Here is a 13,095-nt window from a genome sequence, read left to right as displayed (position 1 = left end):
ACATTTCAGAGGTGGATAAACGGTGTTTACATATTCATTAAGTATTTACTTACTTATGTATATGTATTTAGCCTCCACTACATCCCTGGTTACAGCTGTTTGCCTCAAAAGATAACGGTAGAAGTTGTTGTTGGCTAGCTGCTAGCTGCTACACCTTTGTAGCTACTAGCAGCAAGCTAACTTATTTATCTAGCTGCTAATGCTTTGTGGACTTACGTTATTTATTTTTGCTCTTCGGTTCTTGGAATGTATAACTTCGATCTTTTCAATTATCGAATATCTTCTTTGGCGCTTACTTGTATTCTTCAAAAACTTTTCGATACATTTTTTAAAATGGGTTAAACTTCACCTGAGTATCTTAGCCAGGATATGGTGTCATGTTGCTGCTAATCGTCACTACGTTCCTACTGAGGTAACTTATCACTGCTAGGTTGGCTCTGGGTTCTAAGTGTTCACGTCAGCCATAGTAATGGTGTCAGAACTAGTCGAAAGCAGTTGTATAGCAATCAAATGCAAATTAAACGTCCTACTTACCAATGTTTCTAAAAAGCGAGTCAATGCAGCCAACTTGCTAAAAGAAAGCACAGGAACGTTAGCCAGTTATTTCAAAATGTTTCAAGAATTGTTGGCACGAGAACTTCGGCCGAACACAATGACCAACTGACTTGGAACATTCTAATGTTAGACGTTCTTCTGAAACAGGAAAATTAACAGTAAAATAAACAGTTTTCAACATGAAACAACTTTGTCCTTTTTAACTAAAAGTGTCCTATACGTTTATGGTTTCTCAGTATAGACAGTAAAAGATAGGCTTTTCTGGACATTACCAAAGCATTGCTGTTTGTGGGTGACATCTAGTGGAGACCGAAGAATGGCATGACCTGACCTTAGCAATTAAAGGTAAAGCTTCCAACTTTCACAGGGCTTTTATCTACCACTCTGCACAGGGCTAGACAAAATAGAATTGAAAAGTGGACTTAACCAATACTCTTACATTGACATTGATTATTAAAGGTGCAGTCAACGATTGCATGCAATTTCAACCCCATGACATTTGTGTCACATTCAACACCTTCAACAGTGAACGTCTCTAGATATCTGCTCTGCCCATCCCCTTGACCCCTTGACCCCTTGAGTAGGCAGCCCATGGCTCTGAAAAACTGGGAACATATGGGGTCAGCCTGTCCCGCAAACATAAACATAAATGGCTTAAACATAAATGCTGCCGGCATGCACACCTTTAAAAGCACATACAGTATGAAGATTGTGACAACAATGTGTAAACCATTGCTTTTACCAGGAGGCTATGTGAAGATGAACTGGAGCTTCTGCCATTCCAGGACAGGACAAGATCATAATGGTCCATAGGCTATCTGATATCTGATATGAAAATACATTACAATTGTGAATAGCATTTTGGAAATTAACTCTTCATTTATTAAAACTAAAAAGACTGAAATTAAGTTGTCAGTTCAAACAAGAGTTGCAAGCGCTGCTGACACTTTGTTTAGTACTGAAGTTCACCTACAGTGCAATTTGAATTTATTAAAGTGCCTAACGTATTTGGTCGTGGGTCGCTATCTTATTCATGCGTGATTCTGTCCAGTCTTCCACCAAACACACTAGCCTATTAAATTTGTTGTAAGACATACATAAAGACTGCAACTAAAGTTGCACCAACTGGTCTAGCTACGCCTGATCCTAACTGATAAGTTGGTCTTTGTTAGCAGTCTTTAGACCAGCTGAACTCTAGGCATCACTACAGTCTTACAGGGGAGCTACTGTATACCAGGCACATAACTGAAGCGTTCTGTTCGCGACACGTAAAATCAATTTTAGATGCATTTTCATTTAGTATGTACATATCAATGTAGCCAATAGCCTATATTATTATAAGTTATAGTTATATTTTGTAAGCATTTATTTACCAATATAGCACCCTAGCCTTTACCAATATTACCCATCAAATACTGTAGGCTTGAGTGATATTTTTGAATCAAAGAAGAGCAGGAGGTTGCATATCATGAGCTTGAAGGAGTTAATCTTGTGTTTACAAGTCACCTATAGTTATTATAGTGCATGAAAATGCACTATATTGTTCTTCCTAGGTTTCTTATTATTACAGTGCATGAAAATGCACTGTACTGTTCTTCCTAGGCTTCAACTTCAACTTTTTATTACAGTGCATGGTCTTTGTTAGCAGTCTTTAGACCAGCTGAACTCTAGGCATCACTACAGTCTTACAGGGGAGCTACTGTATACCAGGCACATAACTGAAGCGTTCTGTTCGCGACACGTAAAATCAATTTTAGATGCATTTTCATTTAGTATGTACATATCAATGTAGCCAATAGCCTATATTATTATAAGTTATAGTTATATTTTGTAAGCATTTATTTACCAATATAGCACCCTAGCCTTTACCAATATTACCCATCAAATACTGTAGGCTTGAGTGATATTTTTGAATCAAAGAAGAGCAGGAGGTTGCATATCATGAGCTTGAAGGAGTTAATCTTGTGTTTACAAGTCACCTATAGTTATTATAGTGCATGAAAATGCACTATATTGTTCTTCCTAGGTTTCTTATTATTACAGTGCATGAAAATGCACTGTACTGTTCTTCCTAGGCTTCAACTTCAACTTTTTATTACAGTGCATGAAAATGCACTGTACTGTTCTTCCTAGACTTCTTATTACAGTGCATGAAAATGCACTGTACTGTTCTTCCTAGTCTTCTTATTATTACAGTGCATGAAAATGCACTGTACTGTTCTTCCTAGGCTTCTTCTTATTATTCTTCTTCTAACGCACGCAAATCAGCTAGAACCGTTTAACGTAGAAACTTCATTCAAACTGCGTTACGTAGGTCTTACTTAGGACATGTGTGCTATGACTTTTCAACTTTGTAACTTTTATACTTTTTAAACTATTAGTTAAAAACTATTACAATTTCCCCCATAGACTTAACATTGCTCATTATGACATCACGGCAGCAATTAGAATCTTACTCCAGCTGGTCAGCCACCTGTGCACCAACTGTCAGTTTCTCTCAGGCAATCTCTCTGAAGACTAGGCCTACATATTCTGTTCCCCTGTATCCTCTGTGCACAACAGTATCAAAATAAGTCCTCCTAATTCCATCCAACTTTATATCCATTCATCTTCTTCAAACCATTCACTCATCCACCCATTCTAAACAGTCTGCCTATCAACATCAATTAGACGTTCTACATTCAACTTTTAAACAATCTACTCTGTCTCAGGCTGGCTCTCTTAAGACTAGCCAGTTAAATTGATTACACCTGTATCTGTATCCACTACTCTCAGTAGAGAGCTGTGTCTCTCCATTCTACAAGAATATAAGGCACATTCCATCCAACATTCTATCCATTCATCTTCTTCAGACCATTCACTCATCCACCCATTAAACTGTCTATCAACATCTATTAAACAATCTGTCTATCAACATCCATTAAACTCTCTGTCTATCAACATTAATTAGACTATCTACATTCAACTTTTTAATTATTTACTCTGTCTCAGGCTTTAAGAGTACACTCTGGCTCTCTTAAGACTAGCCAGTTAAATTGATTACACCTGTGTCAACTACTCTCAGAGAGCTGTATCAGTGTCTCTCTTAACAAGAATATAAGGCACATTCCATCCAACCTTCTATCCATTCACTTCAGACCATGGAGGTATTATAAGAACTGGAGAAAGTGAACAAGTCCCGCCCCCATTCATTTCAATGGGAATGCTAGGCTAGTGAAAAGTGCCAAAATTGAACGATTTTTTCAGGCTTCAACATGGCGTTTCAAGAGGCTTGTTTCCGGTGCCGTTTTACTTAGCCAATTAAGTGCCAGGTTACTGACTGACGTAAGGTACAGAACGAGAGCTCGTGCCCACACTAAGCTCGTGCATGAGCTGAGAGTGGAACAGCCACCAATCAGCATGAGGAAAACGCAGGGAAAACGGCACCGGACATGATGTATTTCTGGAAAATGGCGACGAGGAAGTGCCCTGCTAATCGGCGAAGCTAATCAGTCAAATCCTGACCCCCTGCTTCAGACCATTCACTCATCCACCATTAAACTGTCAATCAATATCTATTAAACAATCTGCCTATCAACATCCATTAAACATTCTGTCTATCAACATTAATTAGACTATCTACATACAACTTTTAAAGTATTTACTGTGGGTCCCTCTCAAGCAGCGTTTATATGTCCTCCCTCGCTCCTCGATCCTCAATGATCTACATAAAGAAAGATAGAAGAAGGGCTAGACTATCCCATTGTTGCCGCTCCATCATTCTTTATGTAGATCAGTGAGGAGCGAGAGAGGACGCGTAAACGCTATATGAGAGGCACCTTCTGTCTCAGGCTTTAAGCATACAATCTCATTAAGACTACAGATCCTGTTAACTGTTTCCTCTGTCCACAACTGTTTCAAAATAAGAGTCCTCACTGCAATAATACACTATTAAATCATTTGACCATTGAAACTACTCAACTATTTAACTGTTCAACCATTCCAACTGTCACTTATCATCAACTATGCCTCCAGTCAACTACATGAAACCTCCATGTACCTAGCAACCAACATAGCAACCATTAAAATTAAGCGTTTATGACCGTTTCCATAGCAACCAACATGATTATTCTGCAGTAACTTCTTGTTTCCTGACAGTGGCCACCATGGATACCCTAGCAACAAATGTTTCAAAATAAAAGTCCTCACTAGCAAGTTATCTAGTTAGCATGGTTAGCTTTGTTAGCATAGCTAGCATTTTTAGCATAACTGCAAAAAATCATCAACTAAGTTAGCTAATCAACCTGGTTAGCATTGTTAGCAAATCTAGCATTGTTAGCATAGTTAGCATTTTTAGCATTACTGCTAGAAATCATCGGTTAAGTTAGCTAATCAACCTGGTTAGCATTGTTAGTAAAGTTAGCATTGCTAACATAATTAGCATTTTTAGCACAACTGCTAGAAATCATTAGCTAAGTTAGCTAATCAACATTTTAACATGAATAGAAATCATTAGTTAAGTTAGAACTGGAATGTTTCAGCTTTAAACTGTCTACCTTCACACTATCAACTCTCTGTAAACGATGCAACCACCATGTTTACCCTAGCTACACCTTAGTAACCATATCTACATTATCTATCTTTTTTTTGCATTTTCATGCACTGGTAATTCCTTGGAATTGCATTTCTAGTTTTCTTTATTATTATTCCGCTGACAGCTTTTTCTAACCGCAATTTCTCTTCAACCGTTTAACTTAGAAACTTCATTCAAACTTTGTAACGTAGGTATTCTAATGGATCGGGTTGCTATGACTTTTCAACTTTGTAACTTTTATACTTTTTGAACTATAAATTAAAAACTATTAAAAATTTCCCCATAGACTTAACATTGGCCTCTATGACATCACAATCGGGTCGTTGAGCAATTAGAATCTTATGCCAGGTGGCCAGCCCCACCTGCAGCAGCCCTCTCTCTCTCAGGCTTTAAGCATACAATCTCTCTGTGAAGACTACATATGTGACCTTCCACGGCGAAATCAGTCACAATGTCCACATTTTCAAAATCAAAGTTATTACGTTTTCAGGAAGGGGCATAATCAACCTTCAAAACGATACCTATATCTAATGAATTGAACGTCATATTACTGAAATATAAACATTCAAAGGAGTTGAGTTCATCCTGTCATGCCAATAGAAAAACGGAGAAATCTGCCTCTGAAGTTAACCGTCGGCTCAACACTCACGAACGCTTTGTAAGGTCGCCGCTATTACACGTTTTACGGTACTTGTATCAACGACATAGCACGCGGATGGCTTGGTGGTTGTCAATGAGTGCGTTTACCGTAAATATTGGAATAGAGGGGCAAAAAAACGAGACGCCTAACTTCCTGCTTCCTCTAACTTTCTCACCTCAACAAACTCACGTTTTTAGACTACAAAAGGTCAGTTTTTCGGCGAAATGTATTCACGACCGTACAGTGTAGACCTCCCACTGTTTCAAAACACTTACAAAAAAAAATCCACGATTTTAGCACAAGTGACATAAATGGCCATTTTTCTCAGAAACGCCTGTTGCGACAAGCGACTGGTTTTGCCGTGGAACGTCACATATCCTGTTAACTGTTTCCTCTGTCCACAACCGTTTCAAAATAAAAGTCCTCACTGCAATAATACACTATTAAATCATTTAACCACTGAAACTACTCAACTATTTAACTGTTCAACCATTCCAACTGTCATTTATCATCAACTATGCCTCCAGTCAACTAAATGAATCCTCCATGTACCTAGCAACCAACATAGCAACCATTAAAATTAAGCGTTTTTGACAGTTTCCATAGCAACCAACATGATTATACTACAGTAACTTCTTTATTCTTGATAGTGGGCACCATGGATACCCTAGCAACTACTGTTTCAAAATAAAAGTCCTCACTAGCAAGTTAGCATTGTTAGCATGGTTAGCACAGTTAGCATTGTTAACATAGTTAGCAATTTTAGCATAACTGCTAAAAATGATTAGCTAAGTTAGCTCATCAACCTGGTTAGCATTGTTAGCATAGTTAGCATTGTTAACATAGTTAGCATTTTTAGCACAACTGCTAAAATGATTAGCTAAGTTAGCTAATCAACGTGGTTAGCATAGTTAACATAGTTAGCAATGTTAGCATAGTTAGCATTTTTTAGCATTACTGCTAGAAATCATCAGCTAAGTTAACTTATCAACCTGGTTAGCATTGTTAGCATAGTTAACATTTTAGAATACCTGTTAGAAATTATTAGTTAAGTTAGAACAGGAATGTTTAAGCTTTAAAATGTCTACCTTAACACTATCAACTCTCTTTAAACTATGCAACCACCATGTTTACCCTAGCTACACCTTAGTAGCCATATCTAAATTTTTTTGCATTTTCATGCACTGGTAATTCCTTGGAATTGCATTTCTAGTTATTATTATTCCGCTTACCACTTTTTCTGACCGCAATTTCTCTTCAACCGTTTAACTTGGAAACTCCATTCAAACTTTGTAACGTAGGTATTCTAATGGATCGGGTTGCTATGACTTTTCAACTTTGTAACTTTTATACTTTTTGAACTATTAAATAAAAACTATTACAATTTCCCCATAGACTTAACATTGGCCTCTATGACATCACAATCGGGTCGTTGAGCAATTAGAATCTTATGCCAGGTGGCCAGCCCCACCTGCAGCAGCCCTCTCTCTCTCAGGCTTTCAGCATACAATCTCTCTGTGAAGACTACATATCCTGTTAACTGTTTCCTCTGTCCACAACTGTTTCAAAATAAAAGTCCTCACTGCAATAATACACTATTAAATCATTTAACCACTGAAACTACTCAACTATTTAACTGTTCAACCATTCCAACTGTCAGTTATCATCAACTATGCCTCCAGTCAACTAAATGAATCCTCCATGTACCTAGCAACCAACATAGCAACCATTAAAATTAAGCATTTTTGACAGTTTCCATAGCAACCAACATGATTATACTACAGTAACTTCTTTATTCCTGATAGTGGGCACCATGGATACCCTAGCAACTACTGTTTCAAAATAAAAGTCCTCACTAGCAAGTTAGCATTGATAGCATGATTAGCATAGTTAGCATTGTTAGCATAGTTAGCATTTTTAACATAACTGCTAACAATGATTAGCTAAGTTAGCTAATCAACCTGGTTAGCATTGTTAGCATAGTTAGCATTGTTAGCATAGTTAGCAGTTTTAGCACAACTGCTAAAATGATTAGCTAAGTTAGCTAATCAACGTGGTTAGCATTGTTAACATAGTTAGCAATGTTAGCATAGTTAGCATTTTTAGCATTACTGCTAGAAATCATCAGCTAAGTTAACTTATCAACCTGGTTAGCATTGTTAGCATAGTTAACATTTTAGAATACCTGTTAGAAAGTATTAATTAAGTTAGAACAGGAATGTTTAAGCTTTAAAATGTCTACCTTAACACTATCAACTCTCTTTAAACTATGCAACCACCATGTTTACCCTAGCTACACCTTAGCAGCCATATCTACATTTTTTTGCATTTTCATGCACTGGTAATTCCTTGGAATTGCATTTCTAGTTATTCTTCTTCTAACGCACGCAATTCAGCTTGAACCGTTTAACGTAGAAACTTCATTCAAACTATGTCGCGTAGGTCTTACTTACGCGATGTGTGCTTTGTATTTTTCAACTTTGTAACTTTTATACTTTTTAAACTATTAGTTAAAAACTATTACAATTTTCCCCATAGACTTAACATTGCTCATTATGACATCACGGCAGCAATTAGAATCTTACACCAGGTGGCCGGCCACCTGGGCACCAACTGTCAGTTTCTCTGGCTTTAAGCATACAGTCTCTTAGAAGACTACATATCCTGTTAACTGTTTCCTCTGTCCACAACTGTTTCAAAATAAAAGTCCTCACTGCAATAATACACTATTAAATCATTTAACCATTGAAACTACTCAACTATTGAACTGTTCAACCATTCCAACTGTCAGTTATCATCCACTATGCCTCCAGTCAACTACATGAAACCTCCATGTACCTAGCAACCAACATAGCAACCATTAAAATTAAGTGTTTATGACCGTTTCCATAGCAACCAACATGATTATACTGCAGTAACTTCTTGTTTCCTGATAGTGGCCACCATGGATACCCTAGCAACAAATGTTTCAAAATAAAAGTCCTCACTAGCAAGTTAGCTAGTTAGCATAGTTAGCATTGTTAGCATAGTTAGCATTTTTAGCATAACTGCAAAAAATCATCAACTAAGTTAACTAATCAACCTGGTTAGCATTGTTAGCAAATTTAGCATTGTTAGCATAGTTAGCGTTTTTAGCATTACTGCTAGAAATCATTGGTTAAGTTAGCTAATCAACCTGGTTAGCATTGTTAGCAAAGTAAGCATTGCTAGCATAATTAGTTATTTTTAGCGTAACTGTTAGAAATCATCAGCTAAGTTAGCTAATCAACATTTTAACATGAATAGAAATCATTAGTTAAGTTAGAACTGGAATGTTTCATCTTTAAACTGTCTACCTTCACACTATCAACTCTCTGTAAACTATGCAACCACCATGTTTACCCTAGCTACACCTTAGTAACCATATCTACATTATCTATCTATTTTTGCATTTTCATGCACTGGTAATTCCTTGGAATTGCATTTCTAGTTCCACTTCTTCTTCTAACGCTCGCAATTCAGCTTGAACCGTTTAACGTAGAAACTTGATTCAAACTTTGCTACGTAGGTCTTATAAGGAGACCTGTGCAATATATTTTTCAACTTTGTAACTTTTATACTTTTTAAACTGTAAATTAAAAACTATTAAACATTTCCCCATAGACTTAACATTGCTCATTATGACATCACGGCAGCAATTAGAATGTTACGCCAGGTGGCCAGTCCAGGTGCAGCAGCTCTCTCTCTCTCTCAGGCTCTTGAGACTACATTTTCTGTTCCCCTGTATCAACTGTATCAACATAAGTCTTCCTAATTCCATCCAACTTTCTATCCATTCATCTTCTTCAAACCATTCACTCATCCACCCATTCTAAACAGTCTGCCTATCAACATCAATTAGACGATCTACATTCAACTTTGAAACAATCTACTCTGTCTCAGGCCTGGCTCTCCTAAGACTAGCCAGTTAAATTGATTACACCTGTATATGTATCCACTACTCTCAGTAGAGAGCTGTGTCTCTCCATTCTACAAGAATATAAGGCACATTCCATCCAACTTTCTATCCATTCATCTTCTTCAGACCATTCACTCATCCACCCATTAAACTGTTTATCAACATCCATTAAACTCTCTGTCTATCAACATTAATTAGACGATCTACATTCAACTTTTAAACAATCTACTCTGTCTCAGAGCCACCTGGGCACCAACTGTCAGTTTCTCCAAAGATCCTTCTCTGGCTTTAAGCATACAGTCTCTCAGAAGACTACATATCCTGTTAACTGTTTCCTCTGTCCACAACTGTTTCAAAATAAAAGTCCTCACTGCAATAATACACTATTAAATCATTTAACCATTGAAACTACTCAACTATTGAACTGTTCAACCATTCCAACTGTCAGTTATCATCCACTATGCCTCCAGTCAACTACATGAAACCTCCATGTACCTAGCAACCAACATAGCAACCATTAAAATTAAGTGTTTATGACCGTTTCCATAGCAACCAACATGATTATACTGCAGTAACTTCTTGTTTCTTGATAGTGGCCACCATGGATACCCTAGCAACAAATGTTTCAAAATAAAAGTCCTCACTAGCAAGTTAGCTAGTTAGCATGGTTAGCATAGTTAGCATTTTTAGCATAACTGCTAGAAATCATCGGTTAAGTTAGCTAATCAACCTGGTTAGCATTGTTAGTAAAGTTATCATTGCTAGCATAATTAGCATTTTTAGCATAACTGCTAGAAATCATTACCTAAGTTAGCTAATCAACATTTTAACATGAATAGAAATCATAAGTTAAGTTAGAGCTGGAATGTTTCATCTTTAAACTGTCTACCTTCACTTTATCAACTCTCTGTAAACTATGAAACCACCATGTTTACCCTAGCTACACCTTAGCAACCATATCTACATTATCTATCTATTTTTGCATTTTCATGCACTGGTAATTCCTTGGAATTGCATTTCTAGTTACAGTTATTATTTAATATTTGCATAGGATTAATTTTCTGCTGATTTGTCTTCCATTACCCCGCAATCCCTCTGTCTTTCTAGGAAGATGTCGATGTCAACAGGACAATTACTCTGCAGGCCCTTCCCATCTTCCTGCAGTAAGATGCTGCTGGATTTTTTAAGGCCTGGATTTTATTTTACTCAAATGTGTGTCCTCTTTCACTCTTTCTTTTTTTGCTTTGTCTTCTCTTTACATCTTTATTTCTATTCAGCCCTCTCTGATACTTACAACCAAAAGACAACAACCACAACCATCCTCCTAGCCACCAGAATAGCAATTGAATCACTAGTAATTCAAGAATGTTAATTTTGGGAAACTTTTCATTTACTGTTATTTCATATTATATTAAATACATTGGTGATTTCCATCACTCACTGTCCTAATGACACACTAAACCTTTGCAACCAACATGATTCTCTTGCGTTTTGTGCTGCCTTACAACTAAATGTCATGTTCTTCAGGCAGAAGAAATGGACCTGTCTGACCTCTCAGATGCAGCTGTTCTCATGTCTCAGTTCTCATGTCTCTCTCCCTTGTGAAGTGTGGTCCTGCTATCCATAGTCCTTGAGGGAGCTATTGTTGAGTGCAATATAGCGGAGTTGACAGATTTTTTTGCTGTTTGGCTTAATTTATGCACATTATCTTGATTATCCAAAGCATGTCATTAATTTCATTCAAAAAATTATAGTTTGGATGACCTAGACTATGTTGCCTTAAATGAGTTGCTGATGATGGATGGGTATGCAGTCTGTATTCCAAATCTCATACGTAGTTGGTACTGCCAGCATTCAAGGAAGCAATGGAGTACCTTTGTTTTTTTGTTTGTTTGAGGTTTTTTTTGTTTGTTTGTTTGTTTTTTTTCTTTTTATTGATTTTGCCTTATTTGTTTTTTGTTATTTGAGTATTATTATTACTTGAAATGTTTTTTTGTCAAATTATAATGTTTCAGTTCATCAACTAATTCAAAAAATGAGTGTGGATATTTCTAGTTTAGAATACAAATGTTTGTTTGTTGAAATTGTTTGTTTTAATGTTTCTCAAAGATTTGGAGTCTAAAGAGCTTGTCGGACTAGTAATAAAAAAAAGGTAAATACATAGGTAAATATTTCGAGGTAATCTGTCTCATCAAATATTTTGAGTTCATTGAACCTGTTGGGGTTTACAGTGTGTCTGTTTTTTTACCTTGCATTTTCATTTATTTTGGTTACATTTAAGTTTATGGTTACCATTTAACAAATTGATCAACCATTCATGTATCTATCCTTGTGTGTCAAGTACACTGCTACTAGCTGCTAGCTGACACTGCTACTTGGTAATATTCCTGGTCAATTACAATTTAATTACATTCATTGAGTCAGATTAATTGTAGTTTCTCACATTTTGTATTAACCACTGATGTGCTGTTCAAGTTAAAATAATGTATTGTGATGTACAGTACTCATAAGTTCTGTCCTATAATGTTCAAGACACACTACATTTTTGCAACCAACATGATTCTTTTCTTGCGTTTTGTGCTGCTTTACAAGTCATCAGTATGATCTACTTTGCTGCATGCCAAGGGAGTTCTGGGTTGGACTGCATCCAAGATTGCTCAAGGCCTGTGCAGTCAACCTTGCCAAGGGTAACCACTTCGGCCAACTTCATCCTGTGCCTGGAGTCCCTGGAAGACATCTTGCCTCATCCAAAGGAGACACACCCCAGTGATCTGAGATCACACTTAATGAAAACCAAGGAATTAATGTACTCCTATTCCATCTAATCAGACCTCACTGCTGTTCTTCACCAGGAGAAGATTGGTGTAGAAGATGCAGCTGTATTTCCTGTGGGATCATGCTGTAAACTCCTGCTGGTGTTTTACCAGTTGGTGGTCACCAATGCACTCTTTTATGACGGTCTACTGGGGAGGCATCATTAAGGAGAGGGATGCCAGCCATGCGGTTAGACCGGTCAGTGATGAAACCTGGCTAGAGCTGATCCCTTTATATCAGTGGTGGAGAAAAGGACACCTAACAAACTGAAGTCCATTATGGACAATGCAACCACCTTTTGCACACCACGTTCATGAAACAGATGAGTGCCCAACGAACACACCTCAGAGAGCATTAGCCTTTAACCATAGGCTAGTATACAGTCTCCTCCAAAAGTATTGGAATTAATTGAGATTAAAGTTGATAATATAAAATCATCTTTGGTAATATTCAACCTTTAAGGACATCAATTTTCTTTGTGAATGAATAATGTATTGTAAATAAATACATGTTTTCCTTAAAATACAGGTGTCATACAGTAAGTATTGGAACGCCTATGTTAACCCTATGTGCTAA

General features: G+C 37.0%; 1 protein-coding gene across 2 annotated transcripts in view; it reads right to left on the bottom strand.

The window, feature by feature from the left end:
- LOC134066280 (cAMP-responsive element modulator-like) overlaps positions 1-686 on the bottom strand; it is a 38,073-nt gene extending 37,387 nt beyond the window's left edge. The window contains exon 1 of one of the 2 annotated variants that reach the window (XM_062521565.1): positions 535-686. The gene's annotated coding sequence lies outside the window, so the exon portion shown is untranslated. Of the gene's footprint in view, positions 1-216; positions 379-534 lie in introns of those variants that run through there. The other variant, XM_062521566.1, reaches the window with a different exon arrangement.
- Between the last annotated feature and the right edge of the window lie 12,409 nt (positions 687-13,095).

The sequence above is a fragment of the Sardina pilchardus genome, chromosome 19 (assembly GCF_963854185.1).
Source record: "Sardina pilchardus chromosome 19, fSarPil1.1, whole genome shotgun sequence".
Classification (NCBI taxonomy): Eukaryota; Metazoa; Chordata; class Actinopteri; order Clupeiformes; family Clupeidae; genus Sardina; species Sardina pilchardus.
This window is presented reverse-complemented; position numbering and strand designations above follow the sequence as displayed.